General features: G+C 40.7%; 1 pseudogene; it reads right to left on the bottom strand.

The window, feature by feature from the left end:
• Positions 1-9,541: 9,541 nt before the first annotated feature.
• LOC132302059 (small nucleolar RNA R71) lies at positions 9,542-9,640 on the bottom strand (annotated as a pseudogene).
• Between the last annotated feature and the right edge of the window lie 303 nt (positions 9,641-9,943).

The following is a 9,943-nucleotide window of genomic DNA, read 5'->3' as shown; positions in this document are numbered from 1 at the left end:
TAAATGGAGATTTCATTGAGAGTTTAGTATGGAAATCTTGTATATAGCACTTATAATTACTTGTAGGTAAATTACTATATTTCATGATTAGTAATTGTGGCCTACATTAATATTAAATTCATATGGCATAATGTGTAGTAACATTAGCTTGCCATTTTAGACATGTAACCTTAGGGCATGGTTTGTGTGGTTTTACCCTACTTGTGCTTGGTAGGTAGTTTCATGCATTGAGATTGCATAAATGTCATAAACTTGTTGATTTTGGAAGCTTGTAAGGATATGAAATGTTTGATAGCTAGGGTTTGGGTCTAGTACGAATGATAGGAATTCTCTTAAGTCGTAGTACGCACTAGGTAGTACCTTGTGGATCGTAATTACCCAAAATAACTTGTATGGTCTCGTGGCCACATATCCTAGTCTTTCTATTATTTGATTTCGTATTACTTTCCAAGTTGTAAATCATGGATTTCTTGTAGCTTGTGATTTGGTAAACCTTAGTTTTAATGTGGTTAGTGTACTTGCCTTGTATACTTGGATGCTACGTGTTTATCGTTTCAAACATTTGTATAGCTTGAGATGACCCCTTAGAGTGCCATGGAAATATAGAATTTAGGTGGAATGCACCCTTGTGATGGTCTATGTTTGGTTCACATTATACTTAAAACTATAGGGTATACGCATGCACCACATCCTACGAGTAACTTAATTACTCACCCTAGTTGTTTGGGTTATTTTGCAGGTAAAGAAACTTCATTTTGGGATGCATCACATCCTTAAGGTGCTTTGAAGTCTTGATGTATTTTGTTGTATTTTTGAAAACATGCAAGTGTTAGCATGTAGTATCATTTTGGTGTAAAATGATATTTTCATCCTGAAGTATGTAATGTGTACCGAAGTACACTTTTTGATGCTTAAATAACATGTATGTATTGAGGCCAAGGGCCAAGCATGTTTAATTTAGCACTTGTAGTCATTTGGCACCATCTTTTGCTTTAAGAATGTATTTAAACAAACATTGGAGGTTTAGCATGTGATATTTTTGTAAATGATGTGTATGAGGCCATGAGCCGTTGTTCTATGTATAAATAATTCATATTAAGGTTGTTGGCATGTCCACACATCCATATCTCATTGAAAATTAGTTTTAAACATTCAATTTTGAACCAAATCATCATGGGATTCAAAGCATAAGTTGAACCTTAACGCCTTAGGCTTATAGTAGGCCTTACAACAGCTTTTCGAGGTGTTTCGGTCGACCGATGGCCTCAATTCGGTCTACCGAACCAACCAAACCTTAAAAACATGTCTTCAGAAAACATTCTGTCCAGTTTGGTCATCCGAAACTCTATTTGGGTCGACCGAAATAGTATACATTCTCACAGTCTCTCTGTTATGTTTCAGCACTGAAGTTCCAACTTCAAACGATCATAACTTCTTCGTTTCTAACCCAAATAGGGTGATTCTTGAGCCTAAACTCAATGATTTTGAGTCAGATTTCCAATGGTACCAATGCCATTCTCAAATTAAAATCACAGTAGGAGTTATTAATATTTTAGTGGGACAGTGTTAGTTTTCACTTAAACCGAGAAAAGGCATTTTGTGGGATTCTTGGCCAATGTTCTTGGAACCTCTTGGAATATTATGAAATGATTAGATTAGGTTGTATTCACCTTGTTTGACTTGTTCAGAGTCAATTCTCCCCTTTTAAATTGTGAATTGACTACTTTGCCCTTAATTAACGAATTTAGCTCGTTTTGACACTAGTTTCCTCATTCGCTTTTCTTGAGTTCTGTGGCTTCATGGGATATCACGTTAGTGTCTTAAAGATAATTTATGTCTCAAAGGACTTTATTTTCATCTTTGCTTTTGCATTTTGAATCCGTTATCGGGTTAACTTTCAGGTCATCACTGACGCCCCGGGTTGAAAAACTTGGGTCACGACAAGTGGTATCAGAGCGCCTAGGTTCGAAAACCTTAGGATGACAGGTTTTGGGTGCATATTATGCATTTGTTAACATGCTTTGATATGTTTATGTGTTCCTTGATAACATGTTTTGATTTAATAACATGTTTACGTGCTTGTATGGTAGTATGTTTTAGAGTCTACCTTAAATGTTTTAGTATATTGTATATGCTTGTATGCCTTAGCATTTTGTATATGCTTATTGGGTGTTAGCATGTTGTATATACTTGTATATTTAGCATGATTGTATGTTTCATACATCTCTTGCTTGTATTATGTGCTACTTGCTTCGCGCATTCATAGCGTGAGCTACATTAGGTCTTAATAACTAGCATTGTTGTTGACCTTGTCCCATATGTGTGTAGCACTATCGTCTTGACTCACAGAGAGTCTTCTCATCACGTTGGAGTGGATTAGCAAGTTGAGGAGCAGGTTGCAGACACTGGGCTCGCACGGGGTCCAAGGAGGCCTAGGGTTTGACCTTGTGGTGTGGATCCTAATCTACCAAGAGCGCTGACTTATGAGGAGCAAATTACGCAGGGAGTGGCTCTGGGGATGTCAGAATCCATTCAGCAAATGTTTCATCAGCATATGGCAGGGATGCAGATTCCGGTACCGACACCAGCACTGGCACCAGTTGCTAATGAGGCATTGGACTACTTCATGAAGTTACAGTGGGCGAAGATCAACCTGTTTGCAAGGAGTATGGATCCATTTACCTCAGAGGCATGGCTTGATCTCATGGTATGCAAGCTCGATAGCATGGCAGTAGCTATGGACCGATTGAGGATCTCCTTGACTGCCTCTATGTTCATAGGGGATGCCGATATCTGGTGGAGGTCTATAACCAATATCCACGATGTGGAGATGATGACATGGGAGGAGTTCAGGACATTGTTCTTCGACCGTTTCTTTCTGAGGGCTATGAAGCAGGACATGAGAGTGCAGTTCATAGGTCTCTATCAGGGCAAGATGAGTGTCATTGAGTATGAAACACGCTTCACTTCTCTTTCCCGCTATGCACCGGAGAAGGTAGCTACCGAGGAGCTCAGGGCGAAAAAGTTTCAGGATGAGTTACATCTTGATATTAGACCACGGATTTCAGTATTGGAATTGAGGACCTACGGGGAGGTAGTACAGAAAGCTATGTTAGTTGAGGCAGAGGACCAAGATTAGCTCAGGATCAAGGGTTCATATAAGTAGTCTCGTGGAGAGGCTTCATCAGTATCCATTGGGGGTCAGTGGAAGAAGGCTAAAGCTGGGGATAGTTCACGTACTCAGGGACAGTCACAGTAGGCTCAGTCTGTACTTGCAGTTCCAGTATCTTCGGGGTCAGCCCGATGAGTGATTTGTCACCACTATCAGCAGTCGGGGCATATCAAGCCTCGCTACCCACAGTTTCAGCCACAGGCCAACCAGTCACAGGCTAGTAAGCCTACAGCTTTAACGAAGGCGGTTCGCGGAGCTTGTCATTATTGCAAGCAACCAGGTCACTTCAGGAGAGAATGTTCGAAATTGCAAGGCGAAACACAGAGTGGCATAGGTTCATAGGTCGCACCGACACAGTCAGCAGTTGTACAGTCAGGTTTCAGGGTGCCTCAGGCATCGCAGTCAGCAGTGCCGCTAGTTGGTTCTTATCCGGTCAGAGGCTCTACGCCTACTGCTTCCGGACATCAGTCGGGCCACCACGGCAGTTCACAACAGTCTGAGGCTCAGGGACGAGCTTATGTACTGCCACAGGTCGATACCTCTGCTGAGACTTCTATAGTTTGAGGTATCTTTCCAGTTTTTAGTTCTTGGGCTAGAGTTCTTATTAACACAGGTGCATCGCATTCATTCATATCTGTTTCATTTGCATATTCATTGGGTCTAGAAGTCACGCAGCGGGATGGTTTCCTTTGTGTTGACACACCATTTGGGGGTCTAGTGTTTTTTGACCGTATTTGTCAAGGTTGTGCTATCGAGATAGCTGGACAGACTTTAGAGTTCGATTTTGTTGTTTTCGACATGACGGGCTTTGACGTCATTCTCGGGATGGATTAGTTATCCTTCTTTCGTGTTACGATCGATTGCTTCCGCGGGAGGGTGATTGTTTGCATTCCTAAAGGAGATTGTTTTCACTTCGTGGGAGATCAGAGTGATTCCCACTCGACGATGATTTTCAGTATCGGTGATTGGAGTCGCTACAGGTCCAATTTGCCTAGCCTGTTAGCTGACAAGGATAGCAGTTCGGGCCGCGTTTACCTAACAGTTGTTGTGAAGTTCTTAGATGTTTTTCCGGAGGAGTTGACTGAGCTTCCTCCTCTTCGGGAAGTTATCTTTGCCATGATGTCAATCCTGGTACTACTCCTATCTCTATGGCACATTACCGTATGGCACCGACAGAGCTTGATAAGCTAAAAGCTAAATTAGATGATTTAAAAGCTAAAGGCTTTATTCGTCCTAGTGATTCACCCTAGGGAGCACCGGTTCTTTTCGCGAAAAAGAAGGATGGGTCCTTAAGACTTTGCATCGATTATTGTAAGCTGAACCACGTCACAATCAAGAACAGATATCCTTTGCCTAGGATTGATGACTTGTTTGATCAGTTGAAGGGAGCCACTTGTTTTTCAAAGATTGATTTAAGATCAGGTTACTATCAGTTGAGGGTTAAGGATGAAGATATATCTAAGATCGTTTTTCGTACACGGTATGGCCATTATGAGTTTCTGGTGATGCCATTTGGTTTGACCAATGCTCCAGCAGCTTTTATGGACTTGATGAACCGTGTATTCAGTGGCTATCTTAATAGATTTGTAGTGGTGTTTGTTGACGACATTCTAGTATACTCAGCTTCGGTGGAGGAACATGAGCATCATTTGAGGACAGTGTTGTAGATCCTTAGGGATAATCAGTTGTACGCCAAGTTTAAGAAATGTGAATTTTGACTATCAGAAATGAAGTTCCTTGGACATGTTGTGTTGGGGGTGGAGTTGCAGTAGATCCATCAAAGATTGAATCGGTGATGGATTGGGAACGTTCGAAGACAGTGTTTGAGATTCGGAGTTTTCTTGGCCTAGCCGGCTATTACCGGAGATTTGTTCAGGATTTCTCTCGTCTAACGACACCTATGACTCGACTTACTCGTAAGGGGGTCAAGTTTGTAAGGATTGAGGCCTGTGAGTTTGCTTTTCAGGAGTGGAAGATCAGGTTGACATCGGCTCCAGTGTTGATCATTCTTGAACGTGGTTTAGGTTATGTGATCTTTTGTGATGCTTCGCGGAAAGGTTTGGGTTATGTCTTGATGCAGACAGAACGGGTGGTTGCTTATGGGTCTCGACAGTTGAAAACTCACGAGTTAAACTATCCGACACATGATTTGGAGCTGGCAGCAGTTATCTTTACCCTGAAGGGGTGCAGACACTATATGTGCGAAGAGAAGTTTAAGGTTTTCTCTGACCACTAGAGTCTCAAGTATCTCTTCTCACAGAAGGATTTGAATTTGAGACAGCGCAGATGGGTTGAGTTCATGGAAGACTACGACTTTGAGTTGCAGTATCATCCGGGTAAGGCCAATATAGTGGCCGACGCATTGAGTAGGAAGTCACGGGGGACTCTTGCTAGCATTTCCATTCACAGATGGAGGATGCTAGAAGAACTTGTTGATCTTAGTTTACAGTCTTGTGAGGATGTCTCACCAGCTATTTTGTTTAGTCTTGTGGCTCAACCGACTCTTGTTAGTAGAGTTATCGAGGCACAGTTAGAGGATAGGGAGATGAAGTCCATCCATATTCGGATTTCAGGTGGTGAGAATATAGAGGGTTGGACCTTACATTCAGATGGTGGTCTCAAGTACAAGGGGATGATGTTCGTTCCTTTGTCTTGTTGGGAAGACGTTCTTCGAGATTTTCACCACTCTCGACTCACAGTTCATCCTGGTGGTATGAAGATGTATCACAATCTGCGACGATAATTTTGGTGGCAGGGCATGAAACGGGATGTTTCACAGTTCGTGGCTCGATGCCTTACTGGTCAGCAAGTGAAGGCGTGATCAGCGACCGGCAGGATTGTTGCAACCATTACCAGTAGCTGAGTGAAAATAGGAGCATATCACCATGGATTTCGTAATGAGACTTCCGAGTTCTCAGGAAGGGAATGATGTCATTTGGGTTATAGTTGACAGGTTGACTAAGATGGCTCACTTCTTGCCCATGGCAGTGACAGACAGTGCAGAGAGACTGAGTGGACTGTATATGAGGCAGATTGTCAGGCTTCACGGGGTTCCTGTATCCACTGTTTCGGATAGGGATCCGTGGTTCACGTCTTATTTTTGGCAGAGTTTTAAGGAGGCTCTTGATACGGGGCTCCACTTCAGCACGACATTCCTTCCTCAGACTGATGGTCAATCGGAGTGCACCATTCAGATATTAGAGGATATGATACGGGCATGTGTCTTGGATTTTGCAGGTAGTTGGGAGGACTACTTACCTTTGGTTGAGTTTGCCTGTGATGAGCGCTGAAAAGTGCGTATTTAAACCCTTTAAGCTTAGGCATTCTAGCACCTTTATCTATCTTACTTTACCGTTTTAAATTGATTTCGTATTATTTTCATTTTCAAGCACTTATCCCAAAAATAAGCTAACTCAGCCAAATAAAAGCTTAATTGAAGCAATTCTGGGATTAAACAAAGAAAGGAGCAAAGTGGAGAAAAAAAGAAGCAAATGAAGCCAAAGGTAGGAAGCAACAAAGTTCGATCGATCAAACTTTAAGATTCAATCGATCGAACACTGATCGATCTCAGCACTTCAAGATAGATCTAAGCCTTGGCCTAAAAGTAAAAAGTCCAAAGTTCGATCGATCCAACACCACCTTTCGATCGATCCAACACTTTTGTCCTTATTCAAATGATTGATCTTATCCACAGCTGTACCACCCACTAACCACTTTTGTCCTTTTCCCAAAAATATTTCCCAAAATATCTCAGATTTGTCTTTTCCCAAAAAGCTCAACCAGTTGGATTGATCCAGCCTAAGTTCGATGAATCTCAGCCAGTTCAATCGATCCAAGTCTAAGGTTCGATCGATCGAACTTCCTCCAGTGCGAAAAAGTTAAATTTCCAGCTTGTGCAATCCGTCCTCTATCCAATCATTAGAGAATATTCTTTGTACGACCCCAGCTCATTTTGTGTGTCACTTGACCTACCTATAAAAGGAATATGATGCACTTTTTGAGCTAATAGATAATTCTAGGGTTTATTGTCTTGGAGAGCAAGCTTAGAGGAGGAGGAGGCTAGAGACACTATTGGAGTTCTTCATCAACAAGGAGCAGATTTCTTCCATGGAGTTAGCCCTTGAAGGTTGGAGCAACATCACCATGAGTGGCTAGACATCTTCTTAGAGCTAGAGTTAGCCCCAAGCATGCTTTCTATATCTTAATCTTGTGTATTATTGAGGGATTAGTGTTGTAATTGATGTTTTGACACTTTGATATATATAGATCTTGATTGTTCAATGATTTATGTGGTTAAATTCTTCTAATTGATCATTTCATTCTATCCATATGTCTATGTATGCTAGAATAGATGTTCACGTGCTTGTCTCTAGATTTAGTGTTATTAATGCATGTCTATGTGTATTGATGCTATAGATTTAGAGATTGTCAAAACATAATACTTAATGGACTGCTCTTGTGATGCTCTTGATGGTTCATACTTATTCCTTGATGGATTGTGCCTCTCCCCTAGTTTATTTTCATGCTAGTAGTGTAGATGTAGTATAATTGTAGTGTAGTGTTAAATGGGAGGACAATCCTTGCTTCTTGTTTGATGATCCAAGCTTTTGAATGCAAGTAGCATATGTCTCTAACCTTGTGTTATATTTGGATTGTGAGCTTAATGAAAAGATTAATGACTTGTATTGATCTATTGTGCCTTACACATGTTGTTTAGACAATATATGCTTCATTGCTTAGATATATTGTGCCTTTCACATGATGTTTAGATAATACATACTTAACTAGTCATCCTTGCTTGTTAAATCAACCAAACACATACACACCAATATTGCAACACACCATTTCCCCTCATTAGTCACTTGTCAATGGTATAGAAATGCATTGCTTGGTGGTGATCTCTAAACCCCAAGACTCTTCTCTCTCTTACTTACTCTTAGTTGCATTCTTTTGTTATTACTTAATTCAATTTAGTTGCTCTCTAATCAACCAACCAACCAATTGTTTGATCACTCGACCTACTAGCCCTAATAGCGATTCCACGACCTTGTTCGATCCTCACAATCCCTTGGGACGATCCCTACTCACCCTAGTTATAGTAAAAGGTAGTAGTAGCTTCTATAAATGTAAAACTCTTGGCCCTTGCCTTCAATTGCACACACTCTCTTAAGCTTATGGTAGGACGACGACCATAGTTTTTGGCGCCGTTGCCGGGGATTGATTGATTTGATTTGGCAACGTCAGATTTATGGAATCAATTAGGATTAGTACTCTTTTGATCATGTCTTTACTTTATTTTTATTTTTCTTTTTGGTTACTTATTGTGTTGTTCTTACTTGACTAGGTGCATTGTTGGAGAGGAAGCAAGCAAATGAGCATTCAAGCTAAGCAAGCAAAGAAAAAGGCTAAAAATTCTAAAAATTTGCTAAGCTAAGCTTTAAATTTGGAGTTGAAGTGCTAAAGGACCTTTGTGAGACTTTCTTTACTCAATCCCTTAGTTAAATCGTCGGCCCGCGTGGAGGCTTATTTTTATTTGTTCTTGCATCATTGTTGTTAAAGCATGGGAGTATAAATTAAGTGTTTGTGGAAGAAGTCTAATTGCATTGTTGTGAAGGCATAGTGTTTTGCATTATGCATGCATGGACGTCGTTCATTGAGACCAACTCTTGTCCCTCTTGATTTGCATCTTGAATCCATTGTTAGAAATCCTAGGGGAAGAGGAAGTTCATATAGAACCAATCTATCAATGGAAGGCTATAATGAAGAGAATGTAGAGGACCTTGGTCACATAGACCAATAAGGTATTCTTCATCCTAATGTGCACAATGAGAACATACAAGTACCATTAGGCATGTCTAGGCTATTCATTCACCAACCACTACAACAACAAGGCTAAGTTCCATATGGAATGCCAAGGCCAATGTATGCTCCACAACCTCCCATCATCAATCAAGGAATTCAAAACCAAGGTATTCATGTTATAACTCAAGTAGCTAATCCACCTCTTGCTTTAAGAGACCATTATGTGCCTAATGAGTATAATGCACGTACATGCGTCCAATTGCCTCCATTTAGAGCACATCATTATGAAATCAAGCCACAAACCATTCAAATGCTTCTTAACTATCATGGACTTCCAAGTGAAGAACCTTACAAGCATTTAGATGAGTTTCTTGAAGTTTGTTCCACCGTAAAATATACGGACATGCCGGAAGAGGTTTTAAGACTCAAACTTTTTCCATTCACCTTAAAAAATAAGGCAAAGTATTCGTTTAACAATCTTAGGCCTTTTTCAATCACTTCTTAGGCAGAAATGCAACACGAGTTCTTGAAGAAGTACTATCCGATTTCAAAGACCAATGCCATGAGGACCTCAATTCGAGAATTTTCACATGGGGATGGAGAAACGTTTCATGAGGCATGGGAACACTTCAATGAATTGCTTAGGAAATGTCCACATCATGACATGCCCAAATGGCAATTAGTTCAATAATTCTTTGAGAGCTTATCAGACAATTAAAAGGGTATGGTTGATGTTTCCATAGGTGGCTCATACATTGATAGGCATGAGGATGACGTGTGGCGTCTTTATGAGAGCATGAGTGAAAATTCTTTGCATAGAACACTATTATCCAAGAATGGTAGAAATTCACACGGTAGGAAGAGTGTTGGCTTACATCAAGTCGACCATTCAAATGAAATAGCTGCCGAAATGAAGTCTTTATCTCAAAGGTTTGATCAATTTTTGATTAACCAAAACTCGGCGAACCA

The sequence above is a fragment of the Cornus florida genome, unplaced genomic scaffold (genome assembly GCF_030987335.1).
Source record: "Cornus florida cultivar Cherokee Brave unplaced genomic scaffold, ASM3098733v1 CherokeeBrave_3.0.0_Hap2_Chr03, whole genome shotgun sequence".
Classification (NCBI taxonomy): Eukaryota; Viridiplantae; Streptophyta; class Magnoliopsida; order Cornales; family Cornaceae; genus Cornus; species Cornus florida.
The sequence above is the reverse complement of the archived record's forward strand: the minus strand, read 5'-3'. Positions and strand labels throughout refer to the sequence as shown.